General features: G+C 40.8%; 1 protein-coding gene and 1 pseudogene across 11 annotated transcripts in view; both read right to left on the reverse strand.

The window, feature by feature from the left end:
- Positions 1 to 3,523: 3,523 nt before the first annotated feature.
- LOC129650894 (ankyrin repeat domain-containing protein 26-like) lies at positions 3,524 to 9,008 on the reverse strand (annotated as a pseudogene).
- Positions 9,009 to 9,956: 948 nt separating this feature from the next.
- LOC129649783 (putative coiled-coil domain-containing protein 144C) overlaps positions 9,957 to 23,952 on the reverse strand; it is a 137,479-nt gene continuing 123,483 nt past the window's right edge. For all 11 annotated transcript variants that reach the window (XR_008713262.1, XR_008713261.1, XR_008713267.1 and 8 more), the window contains 3 exons: positions 16,113 to 16,225; positions 14,421 to 14,550; positions 9,957 to 10,070 (listed from right to left, as the gene is read on the reverse strand). The gene's annotated coding sequence lies outside the window, so the exon portion shown is untranslated. The remainder of the gene's footprint in view (positions 10,071 to 14,420; positions 14,551 to 16,112; positions 16,226 to 23,952) is intronic.

Here is a 23,952-nt window from a genome sequence, read left to right on the forward strand (position 1 = left end):
GCTTATGGAATGCAACTAGGTACACTCACTGTAGAAAACTCTATAAAGTTTGCTGTAAAAACTAAATATAGAGTTGCCATATGATTCAGCAATCTCAGTGCTTGGCATATATCTGGAGAAAACCATAATTCAAAAAGGTACATGCACCCCAATGTTCACTGCAGAACTATTTAAAATAGCCAAGACATTGAAGCAACCTATGTGTCCATCAACAGAAGAATGGATAAAGAAGATGCAGTATACACACACACACACACACAGCGAAAATGGAATATTACTCAGCCATAAAAAGAAATAATAATGGCATTTGCAACAACACAGATGGATCTCAAATTACAATACTAAATGAGGTAACTCAGACAGAGAAAAACAAGTATCACATCACTTACATGTGGAATTTAATAAAAATAAACTTATTTACATAACAGAAACCAACTCAAAAGATCTGAAAATCAAATTATGGTTATGAAAGGGAAAACATGAGGGGAAGGACAAATTAGAAGATTGGAGTTAACATATATACACTATTTTCTAGTAGTCATGTATGGATATGAGAGTTGTACAATAAAGAAGGCTGACTGCCAAAGAATTAATGCTTTTGAACTGTGGTGTTGGGAATAGACTCTCAAGAGTCCTTGGACTGCAAGGAGATTAAACGAGTCAATCCTAAAGGAAGTCAATACTGAATATTCATCGGAAGGACTGATGTTGAGGCTGAAGCTCCAATATTTCAGCCAATTGATGTGAAGAGCTGACTCATCAGAAAAGATCCTTTGGCTGGGAAAGATGGAAGGCAGGAGGGGAAAGGGGACAACAGAGGACGAGAGGGTTGGATAGCATCACCAACTCAATGGGCATGAATTTGAGCTAACCCCACAAGATAGTGGAGGACAGAGGAGGCTGGCGGGCTGCAGTCCATTAGTCGCAGAGTTGGACACGACTGAGTGACTAACACTTTCACTTTGAATATGGAAAACTTAACAGTGCTGGTTTTTAAATCATTTAAGTTAGCTGCAGAGAAAATACTTAGTATCAAAAGTACTTAGATACTACTGTTTAAAAGTAGTATTCAGTTCAGTTCAGTCGCTCAGTCGTGTCTGACTCTTTGCGACCTCATGAATTGCAGCACGCCAGGCCTCCTTGTTCATCACCAACTCCTGGAGTTCACTCAAACTCACATCCAAAGAATCAGTGATGCCATCCAGCCATCTCATCCTCTTTCGTCCCCCTCTCCTCCTGCCCCTAATCCCTCCCAGCATCAGAGTCTTTTCCAATGAGTCAACTCTTCGCATGAGGTGTCCAAAGTACTGGAGTTTCAGCTTTAGCATCATTCCTTCCAAAGAAATCCCAGGGTTGATCTCCTTCAGAATGGACTGGTTGGATCTCCTTGCAGTCCAAGGGACTCTCAAGAGTCTTCTCCAACACCACAGTTCAAAAGCATCAATTTTTCAGTGCTCAGCTTTCTTCACAGTCCAACTCTCACATCCATATATGACCACTGGAAAAACCATAGGCTTGACTAGACAAACTTTTGTTGGCAAAGTAATGTCTCTGCTTTTCAATATGCTATGCAAGGAGTAAGCGTCTTTTAATTTCATGGCTGCATTCACCATCTGCAGTGATTTTGGAGCCCCCCCCCCACAAAAAAAAATAAAGTCTCACAGTGTTTCCACTGTTTCCCCATCTATTTCCCGTGAAGTGATGGGACCAGATGCCATGATCTTTGTTTTCTGAATGTTGACGTTTTAGCCAACTTTTTCACTCTCCTCTTTCACCTTCATCAAGAGGCTTTTTAATTCCTCTTCACTTTGTGCCATAAGGGTGGTGTCATCTGCATATCTGAGGTTATTGATATTTCTCCTGGCAATCTTGATTCCAGCCTGTGCTTCTTCCAGCCCAGAATTTCTCATGATGTACTCTGCATATAAGTTAAATAAGCAGGGTGACAATATACAGCCTTGACGTACTCCTTTTCCTATTTGGAACCAGTCTGTTGTTCCATGTCCAGTTCTAACTATTGCTTCCTGACATGCATACAGACTTCTCAAGAGGCAGGTCAAGTGGTCTGATATTCCCATCACTTTCAGAATTTTCCACAGTCTATTGTGATCCACACAGTCAAAGGCTTTGGCATAGTCAATAAAGCAGAAATAGATGTTTTTCTGGAACTGTCTTGCTTTTTCAATGATCCAGCGGATGTTGGCAATTTGGTCTCTGTTTCCTCTGCCTTTTATAAAACCAGCTTGAACAACTGGAAGTTCATGGTTCACGTATTGCTGAAGCCTGGTTTGGAGAATTTTGAGCATTACTTTACTAGCCTGTGAGATGAGTGCAATTGTGCGGTAGTTTGAGCATTCTTTGGCATTGCCTTTCTTTGGGAATGGAATAAAAACTAATCTTTTCCAGTCCTCTAGCCACTGCTGAGTTTTCCAAATTTGCTGGAAAATTGAGTGCAGCACTTTCACAGCATCATCTTTCAGGGTTTGAAATAACTCAACTAGAATTCCATCACCTCCACTAGCTTTGTTCGTAGTGATGCTTTCTAAGGCCACTTGACTTCACATTCCAGGATGTCTGGCTCTAGATGAGTGATCACACCATCGTGATTATCTGGGTCATGAAGATCTTTTTTGTACAGTTCTTCTGTGTATTCTTGCCACCTCTTCTTAATATCTTCTGCTTCTGTTACGTCCATACCATTTCCGTCCTTTATCGAGCCCATCTTTGCATGAAATGTTCCCTTGGTATCTCTAATTTTCTTGAAGAGGTCTCTAGTCTTTCCCATTCTGTTGTTTTCCTCTATTTCTTTGCATTGATCACTGAGGAAGGCTTTCTTATCTTTTATTGCTATTCTTTGGAACTCTGCATTCAGATGCTTATATCTTTCCTTTTCTCCTTTGCTTTTCACTTCTCTTCTTTTCACAGCTATTTGTAAGGCCTCCCCAGACAGCCATTTTGCTTTTTTGCATTTCTTTTCCACGGGGATGGTCTTGGTCCCTGTCTCTTGTACAATGTCACAAACCTCCACCCATAGTTCATCAGGCACTCTATCTATCAGATCTAGCCCTTTAAATCTATTTCTCACTTCCACTGTATAATCATAAGGGATTTGATTTAGGTCATACCTCAGTGGTCTAGTGGTTTTCCCTACTTTCTTCAATTTCAGTCTGAACTTGGCAATAAGGAGTTCATAATCTGAGCTACAGTCAGCCCCTGGTCTTGTTTTTGTTGACTGTATAGAGCTTCTCCATCTTTGGCTGCAAAGAATATAATCAATCTGATTTCAGTGTTGACCATCTGTTGATGTCCATGTGTAGAGTCTTCTCTTGTGTTTTGGAAGAGGGTGTTTGCTATGACAAGTGCATTAATACTACTTAAATGTAGTATTTTTAAAATACCATATAAATTTTCATCATACACACAAAAATATTTCCCTTTAATAAGGATTTTCTTATCATGTTTAATGAGAAACAACTAAAATGTCATGAAAACAGTCCAGAAGGGAATTTTTACTATTTATCTTTCAGATCATATATTTTTTCTTCAAAATCTGTACATATCCTTGTGATGTTTACAAAAGCAGGTCCTGAGACAGATTTGACCCATCTGTAGCTCCTAGAGGAGACAATCCATAGGACTCAGATTCAAATTTAGCAGCAGCTGGAAAGAAAAAGGATTACATTCTTTATCTAAAATACTTGAGTTAACTCAGTATTAGAAAAAAACTGACATATTTCTAAGTGCTCTGAAAACTGAAACATATCTATAAATGACAGAAAACAAAATACAAGATTACAATTACATACTCACCCCATGGTCCCACATGTGGCTGAGTATCAGAGCTTCTGGCTTTCTCATTCTTCATTCATTTACTCAATAACCATCTGCTAAGGTGCTGTGACAAACACTGGAATTACAAGATGAAGGTGACCTAGTCACCCTGAGAAATGATAATGCCATAAACTGTAAAAATAGATGAACAGACAATTTCCATACGGTGTCATAAATACTAAGACAGATATACAAGATGGCACAAGGAACACTAAGAAGGGACAGCCGGCTTTGTGTCAATACTGCCAGCTTTTTGGTGGAGGTGCTATGGAAGTAGCTACCTGAAGGACAGGAAAAAGTACAAGAGTCAGAGGGGAGAAGAATGTACAAAGACCAGAGGTAAGGAAACGAATCTGTGGGATCCTACACAGTCTGGCTGGTTAGATGCACAGTTAAGGGGCAGAATAAGGTGGTAAAGAGATAAGGCCAACTACTTTGGAAGGACCCACATTGATGCAGGTGTTTGGAGCTTTTCCTGAGGGCAAGAGATAAACTACTGACAAAGTCAATGACACAGAAATTATAAAGTCACCCACCAAGTGACAGCTAAACAAACATAACGGTTTGAGTCTGGGTGTTCTAGCCTTAACCACTACTAGACATACATTTTGGCAACATACCTTCTCTTAGTTCTCTAGTTTTACTCCTTTCCAACTCCTGCTGCATCTGAAATAAGTCAAATATTATTTATCTTTAAGTTAAGCAAGAGATATTATCATAGGAATGTTATACAGCTTACTAAATCTGACATTTAAATAATACTTTTAGAGACTAGACCTAACTCGAAGATTACTTAAGTAGAAAAATAATCACATAAATAAAATGCATTCCTACTTATTCCACTTATAAATAACAGAGAACATATATATAGAACGTTAACTGATTAAAAGTACAATTAATATCAGTCTATCGAGTACACATAATTTCAAAGAATTAGAGAATGACCCATGATCCTAGGAATGACCCACATGATTACTATCTTCTCCCCCTAACAGCTCCTGCCCTAAATACATACTTCTGAGACCTTTATTTTGATTTCTAGGTGAGGATCCTGTTCAAATGGAGGAAGTAGTTTGAGTTGAATGTTATTAAGGAGACCACACCTGCAATTTTCTTTAAACTTTTCCATTTAACAAAAACACAGAAAGGTGAGAAAATTATACACAAGAAAACGATGTACCAGCAAGTTTTTATTCTAAAGGTGTTTAGTGAGAAGGATTAACACATAACTATTCGTTTCCAAACTATGTCCCATAGAAGGGGAAGGTCCCAAAGGGGTCACTGCAGGGTTGAGGAACTGAGAAGTCACAAGTGCAGGACCTCTGGCCACTCCTTTGGCTAAAAGGGTTTACACTTATCTCTGTTTTATATAATATGGCTCCACACAAATTTTTTTTTAAAGAAAGTTTGTTTTCTTTGAAAAAAACAAAACAAAACCTTTTTTTAAGGTATGAGAGTCATCATTTAGGCAAAGTTCTTACTTCTACAAAAGAAGTAAGAAAGCCAATGACTTTCTTACTGAGTCCAGAGTCCTATGCCAGCTACTTCCTCAGATTAAGAAAAAACACATAGATTTTTTAACTATAATGCAGAGAAAATGAATATGTAAAACCTTCTTAAATAGTTCAATAATGCTTGTGACATGACATGACATAGTAGCTTTTTAAGTAAATCATGTTTTAAAGGTAAGAGGGATGGTATGGGGAGGGAGGTGGGAGGGAGCTTCAGGATGGGGAACATGTGTACACCCGTGGTGGATGCATGTTGACGTATGGCAAAATCAATACAATATTGTAAAGTAAAAATAAATAAATAAAATAAATAAATAAATAAATATCTAAAAAAAGTATAAATTATTGTCAAACTCCTATATGTAGTAGTCATTTGATATAATTAATTTATAAACATATATTTAAGGAAAAAAACACACACGACAGGGAACTTGAAGGAGAAAAGTTTCAAGATGAGGACTTATAATCCTACCCTCCTTATGAGAGGTGAGGAGATTTACCTAATGTGAGTTTGGGAGAAGGAACTTCTCCCAAAGTGCTTGCTCGGTTCCAAATCACTACTTTTATTTTTTTATTATTTTTTTAAATTTTATTTTATTTTTAAACTTTACAATATTGTATTAGTTTTGCCAAACATCGAAATGAATCCGCCACAGGTATACCCGTGCTCCCCATCCTGAACCCTCCTCCCTCCTCCCTCCCCATACCCTCCCTCTGGGTCGTCCCAGTGCACCAGCCCCAAGCATCCAGTATCGTGCATCGAACCTGGACTGGCGACTCGTTTCATACATGATATTATACATGTTTCAAATCACTACTTTTAAAAGATGTATGTGCCCACAGCACCGTGAACTTGGCTGTGCAGTAAGCAGCCTATGTCTGAGACGGGGGTCAGGCATTTTCTTCCTCCTCTTAGGCCTGCATGGGGAAGTGTCTGACTTGGGATGAAGTGTTCTGAGGCCCGCTGTGACCACACAGCTAAAGCACATCCTCCAGTTTCACAGCTCTCAAGTACTAAGACCCATTGTAGATACAGTGTTGTCAAAGAAACCTTAATTGCTCTCCAACAATGGCAAAAAGCCAAATGAGAAAACAGTTTGAGGCTGTATTTAACAAGGGCTACTTTTCTGTGCATCACAAACATCAGGAAAACACCATCAACCATAAACCTGTATGCATTGACTGAAATGGATATTTTAATCATAATGATTAACAGTGAAAACTGGTTGCAATTTAAAACTCCCATCATTGCTATCTTAGATACCATTCATCCAGGTGATGTCAAGATAGAGATAAAGTGAGCTTCATTTATAATGTTTAAATGTTTGAATTAACTACAAATCTAGAAATATTCTACAAATGCTCAGCAAGATTGTCTTTTTTTAATTTTAAATAAAAATGCTATAGGTAAAATAGCAATTAAAGAAAATGACAAAAATGTCATTTTTGTAAGAAATGACAAAATTTATGTAAGAAAATGACAAAAAATGTTAAGCCAAAACTAGAAACTAATGTTTTAGTTTAGTATTTTAAGTTTATTTAATTCATAAAAAGGATTTACATAGGATTCCTTTAAACAAAAAGCATCCATATGTGGTTAGTGTTTAGATGCCAGTGATTCACTTATGCTTAGAGGCAGAAAAACTTCGTTGGGTACAGCAGAGCTTGGAAATGATTATGAAGCATTGCCAACTGAAATCAATTAGAAAGGAAGTGAAACATCTGAAAGAATACTTTTGGATACTAGGCAATAAGATTTCATTTCTAAAGTAGAATTTAAATGCAGCTTTTCAAGAAATTTAATAATTTAATAAGTATCTCTTAAAATCAAGAACTCTGGGACAAAAAATCATAAAATTTCTGTCTCCTTTATTAGTATAGCTAATTATGGCTTGCACTTAGTGCGCATTAAGTCAAATAAACAACTCAGAAGTTCACCAAATTAAAAACAAGGATCATTCATATCAAAAATCTGAAACCCAGCACAAAAAAGATAATAGAACTAACCTTGGTCAAGTAAGCCTCCATGCTGTTATTCGAAGGGCATGGAATTGAGGTAGAAAAGCCTACGTTTGCTCTTGGAGTAAGATTTCCCTTGAGCACTAAAGGATTATTGAAATTTCCAACACAAGGGGGCTCGAGCTAAGAATGCCCGAATGAGTAAATATTTGTTCTGCTATTTCTCCACCTCAAGTTTGGTGCTGATCACTGCCAGTCTCCCATGAGTCCTGGGGAAGATGGAATACACCAACTTAATGATTTGCATTTTTAAAGTTGCCATATAGTAAATGGAATTCCCAATAAACTGTTTGAACACTGAAAACACAGAGCAGACCTCCTGTAAACAATAATAGCTGTAACCTTGTTCTAAAGAAGTACACATGTGTCTAGGGCTCCTCAAGTAACAAGTCACAGTTGGGAGAGGAGAGAAAGGGCATCAGGGAGAAAGGGAGGTGGCCTCACAGTGACACCTGCTGCCCTCTGGGACACACCTTCCTCTAGGAAACAGTTCAGGGATGAAGAAACACCCGATCCCACAAAGCCACTTTCAAGTATTTGCTTTCACCACCCTTGTATACACGTTTCACTCATGACCTCGGAGAAATTAAGTTTTGGCTCTGAGGAATCATCCAGAGTCACAATCTAGAGGGGAGGACAAGAAAGTCAATGGGTTATTGAAAAGAGCTAAAACAGCCCCAGGAACAATTACAAGTGTCCCCTACTTTTCCAAAGTTCACTTTATGTCACTTCACTTCTAGGAATGGCCTAAGTCAGCATCTGTTTTTGATAATAAAAAAAAAAAATTTTGAAGAGACTTTTTGATTTCATATAAAAAGTTTCAGCATACGTTTTACAGTGAAAGGCATCACGCTCCCCAAGCAGGGAGACTGACCCCACTGAGCTCCTTCCCTGGAAGCCACACCCCACATCTCAGTGTCAAGTTACCACAACCCTGAACCCTATATGGGAGCACCTGTGCTTCACTTGTGCATATTCATTTTAGGCTTCAACTAGCAGAACGTGCCCTTGGGTACCTACTTCTTTGCTGTATGCTGCTTTGGCTTATGAAAGGCTTCCTAGGAATGCTCTGCTTTCAGACAGTGGGGAAAGCTGGACGAGGCACTGGAGGTGCCATCTGCCCTTTCCATCCTCCACACATCCTCCCTCAGTCAGATAACCATACTATTTCTAGCCACCCTGTGAATTATCCTGTCTTTCACTCCTGTGTTAATTGCCCCCAATTTCACAAGCATACCTTTATGCAGTGTGCTGCTGCTGCTAAGTCACCTCAGTCGTTTCCGACTCTGTGTGGTAAAACTTAAAAGGACACTGTATTAATAGTTTGTCTTAGGCCTCCCTCTAGCAGTGACCATCTAGTTAGCTTTCACTTCCTACTAATCTCATGAACTGCGCTCTATAAAAATTAGGCTTTAGAGACAAATTAACGAACTAAATTTACTTTCTGTGATTCTGTGTTTTGACTTGCTTGTCTAGTTTACCTTCCAGTGACTTTCTAACTTCTAGTTCTACTAGGTAGAGTTGCTTATATTTTTCCAACTCTGCTTTATGAGAATCTTTTTGCAAAGTTTTCACCTTGGAGAGTTCAGATTCCAAGTCTTTAATTATGAGTTCCATCTGACTTCTTATGGAAGCATTATTCTTCTCTTGTAACTGCTCTTAATTCTCCTGAGATGCTGCTTGCATCTAAGGCAAATTTTAAAAGATAACATTTTAAAAATAATCATTAGCCTAGAAAATAGTATTTGCTCCCTTTACTTTTGAGTCAATGATTCAGAAAGCAATTTTAAAGGTTAAGCACTGGGACAACCCAGAGGGATGGTATGGGGAGGGAGGAGGGAGGAGGGTTCAGGATGGGGAACACATGTATACCTGTGGTGGATTCATTTTGATATATGGCAAAACCAATACAATATTGTAAAGTTAAAAAATTAAATTAAAACAACAACAACAAAAGCAGAAGTTTAAAACAATTATTGTCAATGTGAAGTGAATTAAATGTGAATTATAAAATTAAAGTGGAATTATTGTAATAGTGGTACTTATATAATCTGATAATTCAAAGAACAAGAGGATCAACTTAAAATTTTATTGAACAAGACAACTTAAACACAATTCAAGAGGATGGGACCAGTTCTAAACCACAATATTTTCTTTTCCTTCTAGTAGTCTTGTTTTATACCAATTGGTCTTATAAATGAAAGGATTCTCTAGTGAGAATCATTCTGATAGGTCAATTTGGTGATAACTGTGATGGAAACAGAAATATTTAAAGGGAGAAACAAGTGCCCCCTTCCTTCCAGAAAACTACCAAACCAACTGCTCTAAAGGAAGTAGAGGAAACACAGAAGCTGTATAGATCCAAAACATAATTTACAATGAGGTGAATTCAAGAACATGACAGATGAACAAATTAACCTGCAAAAATAGGTTGACTTCCTTTAATTTCTCTATGAGATCCTGTCTCGCCCTTTCATCAATCTCCCGTTTATACTGCTCTACTTCACTGTGTTCTATCATATTCATTTCTATATGACTTCTGAGGTTCACTACTTCTTGCTCCAACTTCTTTTTATTCTTCTATAGTTTTTCACATTTCTTTTGCATTCCTTTCATAGATAATAACTCCTCTAGAAGAACTTGATTTTTTGCATCCAGGTGCAGACATTTTGAAGATGCAGTTTCCAGCTCTGCTGTAAGATCGTCAATCTGCAAGAATAAAACAATACTGTTTGGTAATGAGGCAAGTGGACTGAGCACAGCCTAACTCAAACCCAGGATCAAATAGATACGATGGTATCTGTATTGCAGAATGTAGGACCAGGGATTACTCAGAGAATCAAGAAAGAAGTTCAAACCACCAAGAGTCACAAAATATATTCTTCACTGTCATCATCTTTGTCACACAACATTTGCACTTGATTTTACACTCTTTTCTATTTTTTCTCCATAAAATCACTACAAGTCACCTCTTAGTAGAATGTCTCTTACTCCTTCCCCCCATCTTAATGTCCCATGTTTTAAAGAAGTTTGAGGGATACTGTATTGAGTTATCTAGGGCTGAGTTAATAAACGCTTCCCAAAAGAAGATTGTGAAAATAAGACTCTCATTAATAAGTCTTATAAATATGGATTCTAATCCCATGCATTTTTCTGAACTATGAATAGTTTTTGCTAATTTGAACTGCATTCCAAAGAAAAATAATTCAAAAGGTTAAAGAAATCCCATCTCCTAATAGCTTAGTGAGATGATCCATACATTTTTCTGAACAACAACAACAACAACAAAAATGCCTCATTTTTGTAACCATTTGTTACTTTTCACAGAACGGAACATACCAAACAAAACAACAAACAAAATTTGTGGGAATTTCAGTGACACTGAGTTGCAAAGAACTTTCCTTTAGACAGAATGATTACTCAGTAAGTCGAGGTGAGTGGATGTGGTGGTATTGAAACTGTCTACAAATTCTTTGACACATTTCTCTGAAATTCCCTCCCCTTAAATATGTGCTGCCCTCAGTAACTGATTTCTACTGGACGGAGTCTGGGGAAACTGACTTTTGCTCTGTGGGAAAGCCCACCCTTAGCATAAGTTACTATGCTGCGAAGACGCTCAGACCACATGCTGAACACCTTGACAGTACCCCCACTGACAGCCCCCAACTAATGCCCCATCCAAAAGCTATCTCCAACTGCCAGACATGTGCATGAACTAATCTTCAGATGACTCTGGTCCCCACCTTCACGATATCCCAGCTGATGCCGACTGGAAAAGAAACGTGCTGGCCTCACTCACTGAGCCTTGCCCCAACACAAATGTTTGAACAAAGTAAATGCTGTTTTGAGCCACTAGGCTTTGACATGGTTTATTATACAATTTGCTGGCAATAAATACCTGGCACAGATACTGATATTAAAAATGCATTAAAAAAGAACTAAAAGATGTGAGAATGCCTTTCAACCTGGAGGTAGGTGAGATCTGAATGGATGCAGGGAAAGAAATGAAAACCCAAAGGGCTTCATGACATTGTAAACTGAATCCTGATGGCCCTTAAAGAGGCTGCTGGTGACAGCTTCTAGGCAAGAGAAGAAAACAACACTGAAACACAGGGGAAAGGAGACTCTTGCTACGAACCAGCTGAAAGTAACATCAATGAGAGGGATAAGCTATCAAAAAAAGGGGGGGGCTATTAAATATAAAGGAACCAGGCTCAATTATATTTGGGTTCAATATCTGTTATCTCCTTTACAGCATCTCCACATGTCCAGTGGTCACACGATGCTAAAAGAAAGAAACAGCTTCTGGGCTAAGATCAAATCTGGGTGCTGTCAGGAAAACATGGTCTAAAGGTGAAGCCTGTAGACTGTAAAACCCTTCATTAAGACCATGGAAAGACTTAAGGTGGTGCCTCAAATTCCTTTAAATATCTTAAGGGCATAAGAATTTTAAAGGCATCATCCTACAAAGCTTCACAAGAAGCCCAAGGTGCAGAGCTTCTCTCAAAAAAAAGATTTGTGAGGGTAGCCTCTCCAATGATGTGAGCCCCAATCCAATTTTCAGGACAGTAGAAGCTTTAAAGAGAACCTTGGCAGTAAAAAAACAGTGCTTGGCCTAACAGAGACCAAGACATACAAATGAGAATAGCCCTTTGGGATTTTCTTAGAAGTTCAATAAAGAGGAAGCTGGCTTAAGAAACATGACTCAGCTACAGACAGAGGTCATTTCTTATGAAAAGGACAGCACACAGAGCTCTGAGGGTAGAACAAAGGAGAAGCACTCCTATGGGCAGGACCAAGTCCTCATCAAAGAGCTGGCAGCACCAAACTGGACCTCAGAGCTGCTATGGACTATGGTGCCTCCTGTTTCCCATTTCTGAACAGGAGAGTCTAGTCATTCAGCAGAATGGTGGGGGTGTGGGTGGCAGATAACTTGTCCCTTTAGTTCTCAAGTCTTAGTACTGAGAAGGTTGTGCTCACAGGGTCACACTCTAGAAACCACACCCAGAAGCCTCATCTGCATGTGCCACCTGTACCTGATGAAGATGGTAAGACCTGTACTTGAGCCTGGGCCTGACACTGTTAACAACTGAGACTTGTGAGGGAATGGGTAGGGAAAAGGGTATTTTTCATTGGAAGGAATATAAAAAAATTGTGGCCAGTGAGTAACTGTGCTAGTTTTTAAATGTACCCATTATTTTTAAAAACTTTATTCTGTAAAAAATGGTAGAATATAGGCCAAGAATAAGTGACTTGCTCCTGTTGAACAGAAGATGATGAAAATGATGCTGTGTGAACTGCAAAGTGAGGTTAGACAAGGCAGCAGAGCTTCTGACTGGCTCTCAACCTGGCAACCAGGCTCCATGTTGCAAGTAAGCCCAGGCTGCAAAGAGAGCCTAGGTGTTCAGGGTAGGTGTTTCACTTGTCTGCCTTCACCAAAGTCCAGCCAACCATAGATACCAACTATCAGACATGGGAATGAACACACCTTCACCCGATTCCAGCCCCCAGCCCTCGAGCTGCCCCACCTGAAGCTGAGGGGACAAGAAGCCAGCCATCCTGGCCACCTTTTCCTAAGTGTAGATTTTGAACGAAACCAATGTTGTGTATTGAAGCCACTCAACTTAAAGCTGATTAGGAAAAAACAGAAAAATTGATTTTTGAAAAAGAGAAAATAAAGAAACATAATTTGAATGCAGGTAGAAACTGGTCTCCTATAAACTGGAATATAATAAAAGGTGAGATTGTTAATGACAATGTTGATGAGAAGCATATAACTAGAAGGAAGACTTAAGAACTATTCAGGAAGAAGTTTTTTCAGGGTTCCCTTCAATTATAATTTCTTACAAATAGGCAGGTGTGACTCCTTAGAATTTCTGCTCAAGATTGAAAGCAATGAAGACTAGTAAGCAATGAGACATATGATTTGAACTTTAAGAAATAACTAGAAATAGTTTAATTACCAAAATCAGACTTCTGACCTCATCTCAATTTATTAAAATTCTAAAACAGATGGGTAGCTTTGAGTAGTTACTAATCTAGAACTCAATCTTCATTGTCCTCTCCTCACAGAGAGAAATAAAACACCACAAGATGCCACTTCATACTTGCTAGGATGGCTATACTCACAGAGACAGGTAATGACTAGTGTTGACAGGAATGTATAGAAATGGGAACGTTTTACATACTTCAGATAAAAATATAAAATGATGCAGCCATGCTGGAAAAGAGTACGGCAGGTCCTCAAAAGGTTAAACAGAGTTGCTGTGTAATACAGCAATTCTATTCATAACTGCTTTCCCAAAAGAAATGAAAACATATATTCACACCAAAACTTAGACATCAATGTTCACAGCAACATTACTGACATTAGCCACAAAGTAGAAACAACCCCAAAGGTCCATCAGATGATGAATGAATAAATCAAATATGGTACATCCATACAATAGAATATTAATGAGCAATAAAATCAAGGAAATACTGATACATGTTAGATGTACCTTGAAAATATTATGCTAAATGAAAGAAGGCAGTCACAAAGGATCCCATATTGTGTGATTCCACTGAAACAAAATGTCCAGAAAAGGGACATCTACACAGTCAGGGAGTGGAGTCATGGTTTCCTCAGGCTGGGAAGATCAGGAAAAGAAAACTGGCACAGGGTGATTTCTTTGGAGGGTGATGAAAATGTTCTAACGTGGTAATGCCTGTATAACTCTTTAAACACAATAAAGTTACTGAACGGTATGGTTTAAATGAATGAACTGCATGGTATGTTCATTAGATTTCAACAAACCTGTCACCCAAAACAACGGACGCTTTGGGGTCATTAATGCTGTGCTGCTTAGCTTCAGATCACCAGCCAGGGTTCAAGACAGAGAGAGAGTCAAGAGTGTGCCCTTTTTATCTCAAAATGATATAGGGAAAAGCTGTCTTTTTTACTGGTGTCCAACCTAAAAAATTAATAGACAAATCTGTGTTTCACTGCTGAAAGCATGGAATGATTTATATTTCCCCAAATTAAGTGATTTGGGGGTTCTAAAACTGATTTAAAATTACCTTATGTTTTAGCATATTAATTTGAATATCCATTTCAGTTTGACTGGTTTTTAAATCTCCATGGAAACTAAGCTCTCCGTTTTCATATTCATTTAACGTCCTTCTTGTCATTTTTAAGAGTTTCTTAAATCTGTAGAAATGTATAGAATGAGTAAATTCTTTAAGAGCAGATATCTAATAATTAAACAGATATATGTTCTATCAGATAAAACAAATTATAAATTATAATCCTTTCTCATTGTTCAAATTTAATATTCCTTAAAAGTATAATAACTAAATTCTAATCTTAGATAAATATTATGAAGAAAAATTTTATCACCTTTAAATACACTGTGTGATATATGTAATATATGAGTTCTTATAAATAAGTTAACGTCCATTTTTAGCATGCTAGTGTGAAATATTAATTTATTATTAAATGTTAGTTATAAACCAGAGATCAGTATTCAAGCTAAAGATGAAGAGATATTATATATGAATGTTTTTTGAAAAGACACAAGACACGTTTTTTTCCTGTTGACCACAGCCTCTACAAAAAGAAAAGGAAGTAGATACAAAAAGCCAACAAGATTCTTACTCAAAATTAAGAAAAAAAAAAAGAAAAGAAAAATCTTTGGAGCCTGAGTTAAGTGGCAAATAACCCAGGCTGAGAGTTTTAGAAGAAAGGAAATCAGAAGAGAGAGCGAGGGTACCAGTCTCTTCAAGACTGTTTTAAGAGGTGTAGAAATCTTGCCCAGCACATTGTTAACAAAATGCAAAGCAATGTAGAGAAAATTAAAAGAGAAAAATATTAATGAGAATCAGAGAAGAACCCTTTTTATAATCATCCCTTGGCATCCACAGAGGACTGGCTCAAAAATCCCACAACACTCTGTATATACAAAATCCACGGATGCTCAAGTTTCCCAAAGCACATTTTCCCTATACTTTCAGTCATCCCTAAATCACTTACATTATCTAATACAATGTAAACGCTTTGTAAATAGTTATAAATACAGTGTAAACACTATGGAAATAGTTGCCAACTTGAGACCAATCCAAGTTTTGCTTTTTGGGACTTTTTCAATTTTTTTTCCCTGAATACTTTTGATCTTGGGTTGGCTGAATCTGTAGATGATGAGGGTTAACTGCACTCAGCAAAAAAAACAACAACACAGAAGCAGTTTTTTATCTTACTGATCAAAACATGGTCACCAATTTTATTATTCTTTAAGTTACACATAGATTTTTGTATGTACATTTTATAACTAAAATTTTGGGGCAAAAAGAAAATATAAGACAAATCAAGATACTTTTTAATGTTGTCCAACAAAAACACAGCTAGGTTTTTAGATAATAAATTACTTGAATGATGAAGGGAAGGAACACAATTAAAAGAAGGCAGGATTACCAAAAAGAACAAAGATAGTTTGCAGAAGTAAAAATTCAGCATAGATAATGAGGAAGAGAGTGACATTACTATATGCAGAGGCATGGTTTTTACTGTTTTAGAAATCATTACAGATAAGTGTAACACTGCTGCACTCAAAAACATTTCAGATTGTGCTGACTTTCCACAGTAAACCTTGAAATAGGATAATGTGTTTAATTATGAAAATACACATAAAAAATGAATTTGTGTCTAAGGTTTTAAATAAAATAAAATTACACTTTAATTAATAGTTGAGATTATCAGAAATATTAAAATCTTACCCAGTAATCTCTTTCTCTAACTCACTGTTTTTCTTCTTTTCTTGGTCCAAGCTATTTTCTAGAGATTGTTTTAATTCAATGTATTTCTTTAATTGTTCCTTTTCATCCTCAGACTTAGAAAAAAACAAATTTAGAAAATTATTTCTAAACACCTAGAGAGACTTATTCTTTTTTAAAAATATTATTTCTCATGAGTTCACAAGTTAATATGAATTTATAGTAAACACAGTTTTTAAACCTGATTGATGCCAATAACAGATTTCAAAATTGATGACTTCTCCTGAAACAACTTAAATGATTTCATCATTTTTCTGGAATTTAAATTGCCAACATTTATTTGTTAAAAATAGAGACTTTTACACATAAAATACTAAATGTTAATGAAAGTTTTTATAAACACTGCCTATATTTACATTTTACTTCCTAGAGATGCTATAAAATAATTTTCATCAATAGTTCAAGATATTCCAGGTTTTGTTAAGTCACACCTTACTAAAATAATCTTTGAAAAATTCCCATGCAACCCCCATCTCTAAAAAAAAATATCCAACAAATGAAAAATACAGTCATTCAGAAAAATGGTTCTATGCAGACATAGTGTTCATTCTTAATGAAGAGAAAAAACTAAAATATTTAAAATGATTCATTCCCAAAAATCTCACAGAAAGATCTGGATTAAAAAAGGAACTCAAAATTCTCAATCAAATCATTACTCAAATTTCCGGACTCAAATAGATATTTGTGTAACAATGTTCAAAGCAGCAATATTAACAATAGTCAGAAGATGGAATTTCATTGACAGATGAATGAATAAACAAAATGTGGTCTATGTAAAATATTGCTTTTGGATTATCACAAATTTTTAAATTAAAATCTTACTATAAAAATCATGAATTTAAAAATACAATAATTTAATCAATGAGACTTTTCATATTGTCCAAAATATTCCTATATATTACTAGTAAAAAAAAATAAAATCCTTTCTCAGTATGACAGAAATTAAGAGACAAAGACACCAATGTCCCCATCTACTCAAGATAAGGCCTGATGCCCTGTACCGACTCCAAAGTAACACTGAGAATAAAGTCACAACACGAAGGGCCACTGACAACGCAGTTTCATTCTCCAGAAAAAGACACAGGTTCCAAATCTAACTAGACAAGAGGCCTGACACCTAATTCACAACTCAAGGAGCAAGCCGAGTTCAGTGCCTCAACACAAGACGAGGCCTGCCTCCCTTGTTCAAACTCTACAGAAACCTCGAGATGGATGTCAGAAATGGAGAACAACCCTGAAGTTCCCGCCTCAACTCGAGATGAGGCCCTCTTCATTCATGCAGTGATGCGAGACAAATTCCGAGGTGCCCCTCGCAACTCGAAAGCAGATCTGACTTCCCTGAGGAAACATGAGCAGGTCCCGCAAGTCCCCACACAACTAGAGAGGAACCCTAAGCTTCCCACCACAATTCCACAAAAACCACGAAATTCTCCCATCCACACGAGATGAGGCCTTTTTATGCTGCAGTGTTTCCCAAGAAATCTCACGTTCCCTCTTGGAACTGGAAAGGGAACTTGACACCCTTTCTGAAACCCCAGAAGCTTCCCAAGATATCTGTGCCCACTTGAGAGGAATGCTGAGTTTCCCACCACAACTCAAGAAGAGCCCTGTTTTCCCCTCCTCAACTCGAGATGACTGTCGATTATGCTGCTTCATCAGTAAAGGAATGTCAATGTTGCTGTCACCCCTCAAGAGGAGGCCAGTCTCACCTTGAAACTCGAGTGCATTCCCGGGAGTTGTGCCTTAATTCAAAAACGCCCAGATTTCCCCATCCACTACAGATAAGACTAATTCCCCTGCACTGACTCGACTGCAACCCCGAGTATTGACTCAAAACATGAACGGAGGTGTGACAGCACCGGGGTACCTCGAGAAAAAGCCCAAGATTCTTATGCGAACTCGACAGGAAGCCTGACAGCCCTTTTACACCTCGAGAGGGAAGAGGAGTTCCATGTCTCCACATGAAATGAGGCCTGACTCCCCTGTTGAAACTCCATAGGAACCCAGAGATCCATGTCAGAACTGGAGAGGAACACTTAGGTTCCAGCCTCAACTCGAGATGAGGCCCTGTGCCCTGCACCAACTGGAGAGGAATCCCGAGAGCCCCCTTGCAACTCAAATGGAGACTTGACTTTCCTGAGGCAACACGAGTGGGTCCCTGAGGTCCCTGTAGCAACTGAAGAGGAACACCACGTTTCCTGCCTCAACTCGAGAAAACCCAGGAGATTTTCCTCTCAACGCGAGATCAGGTCCCTTTCCACTGTAGCATCTCGAGGGAAATCCCACCTTCCCTCTTAAGACTCGAAACAGTACTTGAAACTCCTTAGGCAACTTGAAAAGTCTCCACTCAAGAGGAACACCAAGTTTCCCGCCACAACTCAAGAAGAGCCCCATTTTCCCCTCCTCATCTTGAGATGAAGGTCCATTCCCCTGCTTCATCTGCAAAGGAATCCCGAAATTCCGTCACACCACAGGAGGCCGGTCTCACCTTGAAACTCGAGAGGAACTCCAGGGTCCGGGACACCGTTCGAAAAGACCCTGATGTAACCATCCACTCAAGACAAGGCCTCATTCCCCTGCAACGACTCGAATGTCACCCCGAGTATCAACTCACAACATGAAAGGAGGACTGAGAGCCCCATGGCACCGCTGGAAATAGCACCAGATCCCTACCTCAACTCGACAGGAGGCCTGACACCCCTTTTCCACTTCGAGAGGGAAGCAGAGTTCCATGTCTCCACACGAGATGAGGCCTGACTCCCCTGTTGAAACTCCATAGGAACCCAAAGACCATGTTAGAACTGGAGAGGAACCTTGATGTTCCATCCTCAGCTTGAGATGAGGCCCTATGCTCCTGCACTGACTGGAGAGGAATCCTGAGAGGCACCTTGTAACAGGAATGGAGACTTGAATTTCCTGAGGCAACATGAGTGGGTCCCTGAGGTCCCCGTCGCAACTCAAGAGGAACTCCAATCTTCCTGATGCAACTTGAGAAAACCTAGGAGATTCTCCCATCAAGGCGAGATTAGGCCCCTTTCTGCTGCAGCGACTAGAGAGAAATTCCACCTTCCCTCTTGAGCCTTGAAAGGGCACTTGACACCGTTTAGGCAACTCAAGAAGTTCCAGACACACCTGTCTCCATTCGAGAGGAACAGCAAGTTTCCCGCCAAAACTCAAGAAGAGCCCCATTTTCCCCTCCTCATCTCGAGATGAGGGTCCATTCCCCTGCTTCGTCTGCAAAGGAATCCCGCATTCCCATCACACTTCAGGAGGAGGCTGGTCTCACCTTGAAACTCGATAGGAACTCTAGTGTCCAGGACACCATTTGAAAAGACACCGATGTCCCCATCCACTCGAAATAAGGCCTCATTCCCCTGCAACGACTCGAATGTCACCCGAGTATCAACTCACAACACGAAAGGAGGACTGAGAGCCCCGTAACACCTCTAGAAATAGTCCATGATCCCTACCTCAACTCAACAGGAGGCCTGACACCCCTTTTCCACCTCGAGAGGGAAGCGGAGTTCCATGCCCCAACACGAGATGACTTCTGACTTCCCAGGGGAATGTCCAGTGGAACCCCGAGATCCCTGTCAGAGTTGAAGAGGAAACCTGTGTTTCCCGCCTCAACTCGAGATGAGGCCCTAGTCCCCTGCACCAACTCGAGAGGAATTCTGACCTGCCCCTCGCAACTCGAAAAGAGACCTGAATTCTCTGAGGCAACAGTAGCGGGTCCCTAAGGTCCCAGTCACAACCCAAGAGGAACCCCAAGCTTCCCGCCCGAACTCGAGAAAAACCACGAGATTCTCCCCTCAACGCGAGATGAGGCCCTTTTCCAAAGCAGTGTCTCGAGAGAAATACCACGTTCCCTCTTGAAAGGCGAAAGGGTACTTGACGCCCTTGATGCAACTTAGGAAGTTCCCCAACATACCCGTCCACACTCGAGAGGAATACCGAGTTTCACGGCACACCTTAATCTGAGCCCCTTTTCCACTTCTCATCTCGAGATGAGGGTCGATTCCTCTGCTTTCTTGGGAAAGGAATCCCAATGTTCCCATCACACCTCAAGAGGAGGCTGGTCACACATTGAAACTCGAGAGAAACCCTGGTGGGTCATGCCAAAATCCCAAAGTCACCGATTTCCCCATCCACTCGAGATAAGGCCTGATGCCCCTGCACTGATTCGAATGTACCCCCAAGTATCAAGTCACAATACGAAGGGCCACTGACATCCCGGTTGCATCCTCCAGAAAAAAAATGCAGGTTCCAAAACCAACTCGACAAGAGGCCTGACACCTCATTCATAATTCAAGAGGCAAGCCAAGTTCAATGCCTCAACACAAGACAAGGTCTGCCTCCCCTGTTCAAACTCCACAGAAACCGTGAGATCTGTGTCAGAAATGGAGAGGAACCCTGAGGTTCCCACCTTAACTCGAGATGAGGCCCTATTCATCCCTACAGTGATGTGAGAGGAGTCCCGAAGTGCCCCTCGCAACTTGAAAGCAGACCTGACTTCCCTGATAAAACACGAGCAGGTCCCCCAGGTCCCCACGCAACTCAAGAGGAACTTTAAGCTTCCCACCACAACTCCAAAAAACCATGAAATTCTCCCCTCCACGTGAGATAAGGCCCTTTTACACTGCAGTGTTTCCCAAGAAATCCCACGTTGCCTCTTGGAACTTGAAAAGGAACTTGACACCATTTATGAAACCCCAGAAGCTTCCCAAGATACCCATCCCCACTTGAGAGGAACGCTGAGTTTCCAGCCACAACTCAAGAAGAGCCCCGTTTTCCACTCCTCAAATTGAGAGGAGTGTCAATTCCTCTGCTTTGGCAGTCAAGGAATCCCGATGTTGCCTTCAGCCCTCAAGAGGAGGCCAGTCTCACCTTGAAACTGAAGCACATCCCCAGCAGTCGTGCCTCAATTGGAAAAGGCCCTGATTTCCCCATCCACTCAAGCCTGACTCCCCTGCACTGACTCAATTGGAACAGAGAGTATCGACTCAAAACACGAAGAGAGGTGTGACAGCCCCGTGGCACCTTGAGAAAAAGCCCAAGATCCCTATGCCAATGGACAGGAAGCCTGACACCCCTTTTACACATCAAGAGGGAAGCAGAGTTCCATGTCTCCACATGAGACGAGGCCTAACTGCCCTATTGAAACTCCATAGGAACCCAGAGATCCATGTCAGAACTGGAGAGGAACCCTGAGGTTCCAGCCTCAAACTGAGATGAGGCCCTATGCTCCTGCACCGACTGGAGAGGAATCCTGAGAGGCCCCTCGCAACCCGAATGGAGACTTGACTTTCCTGAGGCAAGATGAGAGGGTCCCTGAGGTCCCCGTCACAACTAGAGAGGAACCCCAATCTTCCTGATGCAACTCGAGAAAACCACGAGAGTCTCCCCTCAATGCGAGATCAGGCCCTTTTCCAGAGCAGTGTCTCGAGAGAAATCCCACGTTCTCTCTTGAAATGAGAAAGGCTACTTGACACCCTTGAGGAAATTCAAGAAGTTCACCGACATAGCCATCCCCGGTTGAGAGGAACACGGAGTTTCCCGGCACACCTCAACCTGAGCCCCTTTTCCCCTCCTCATTTCGAGATGAGGGTAGATTCCCCTGCTTTCTCTAGAAAGGAATTGCAAAGTTCCCGTCACACCTCAGAGGAGGCTGGTCTCACATTAAAACTTGAGACAAACCCTCGTGGTTGTGACACAATTTCAAAGACACTGATTTCCCCATCCACTCAAGCTAAGGGCTGATGACCCTGTCCTGATTTGAATGTAACCTCGAGTATCAAGTCACAACACGAAGGACCACTGACACCCTGGTTGCATCCTCCATCAAAAGCCGCAGGTTCCAAATCCAACTCAACAAGAGGCCTGACACCTCATTCACAACTCAAGAGGCAAGCCAAGTTCAATGTCTGAAGATAAGAAGAGTCCTGCCTCCCCTGTTCAAACTCCACAGAAACCTCAAGATGGATGTCAGAAATGGAGAGGATCTCTGAGGTGCCCTCCTCAACTCGAGATGAGGCTCTATTCATCCCTACAGTGACGTGAGATGAATCCTGAGGTGCCCTTCGCAACTCGAAAGCAGATCTGACTTTCCTGAGGAAACATGAGCGGGTCCCCCAGGTCCCCATACAACTCGAGAGGAACCCTAAGCTTCCCAGCACAACTCCAAAAAAACCATGAAATTCTCCCCTCCACACAAGATGAGGCCCTTTTACACTGCAGCGTTTCCCAAGAAACCCCACGTTCCCTCTTGGAACTTGAAAGGGAACTTGAAACCTTTTATGAAACCCCAGAAGCTTCCTGAGATACCGTACCCACTTGAGAGGAAAGCTGAGTTTCCTGCCACAACTCAAGAAGAGCCCCGTTTTCCCCACATCAATTCGAGATGAGTGTCGATTCCTCTGCTTCGTTGGTAAAGGAATCCTGATGTGGCCATTGCAACTCAAGAGGGGGCCAGTCTAACCTTGAAACTCGAGCGCATCCCCGGGAGTTGTACCTCATTTCGAAAAGACCCTGATTTCCCCATCCACACCAGATAAGCCTGATTCCCCTGCACTGACTCGATGGGAACTGCGAGTATCGATTCAAAACACGAAGGGAGGTGTGAAAGCCCGTGGCACCTCGGGATTAAGCCCCAGATCCCTATGCCAACGTGACAGGAAGCCTGACACCCCTTTTGCACCTCGAGAGGGAGGCAGAGTTCCACGTCTCCACATTAGATAAGGCCTAACTCCCCTGTTGAAACTCCATAGGAACCCAGAGATCCATGTCAGAACTGGAGAGGAACCCTGAGGTTCCATCCTTAACTCGAGATGAGGCACTATGCCCCTGCACAGACTGGAGAGGAATCCCAAGAGGCCACTCGCAACTGGAATTGAGACTTCACTTTCCTGAGGCAACACGAGCGGGTCCCTGAGGTCCCCATTGTAACTTGAGAGGAACCCCAAGTTTCCCACTGCAACTCAAGAAAAACCAGGAGATTCACCCATCAAGGCGAGATGAGGTCCCTTTCCGCTGAAGCGTCTCAAGAGAAATCCCACCTTCCCTCTTGAGCCTTGAAAGGGCACTTGACGCCGTTTAGGCAACTCGAGAAGTTCCAGACATACACGTCTCCACTCGAGAGGAACACCAAGATTCCTGCCCGAGACCCTGATGTATAGAACAATCTTATGGACTCTGTGGGAGAGGGAGAGGGTGGGAAGATTTGGGAGAATGGCATTGAAACATGTATAATATCATGTATGAAACGAGTTGCCAGTCCAGGTTCGATGCATGATACTGGATGCTTGGGGCTAGTGCACTGGGATGACCCAGAGGGAGGATATGGGGAGGCAGGAGGGAGGAGGGTTCAGGATGGGGAACACATGTATACCTGTGGTGGATTCATTTTGATATTCGGCAAAACTAATACAATTTTGTAAAGTTTAAAAATAAAATAAAATTTAAAAAAAAAAAAACTCAAGAAGAGCCCCATTTTCCCCTCCTCATCTCTGGATGAGGGTTCATTCCCATGCTTCGTCTGCAAAGGAATCCCAACGTTCCCGTCCCAAATCAGGAGGAGGCCAGTCTCACCTTGAAACTCGAGAGGAATTCCAGGGGTCGGGCCACCATTTGAAAAGACCCCAATGTCCCCATCCACTCGAGATAAGGCCTCATTCCCCTGCAACGACTCGAATGTCACCCCAAGTATCAACTCACAACACGAAAGGAGGACTGAGAGCCCCGTGGCACCTCTAGAAATAGTCCATGATCCCTACCTCAACTCGAC

The sequence above is a fragment of the Bubalus kerabau genome, chromosome 4, assembly GCF_029407905.1.
Source record: "Bubalus kerabau isolate K-KA32 ecotype Philippines breed swamp buffalo chromosome 4, PCC_UOA_SB_1v2, whole genome shotgun sequence".
Classification (NCBI taxonomy): Eukaryota; Metazoa; Chordata; class Mammalia; order Artiodactyla; family Bovidae; genus Bubalus; species Bubalus kerabau.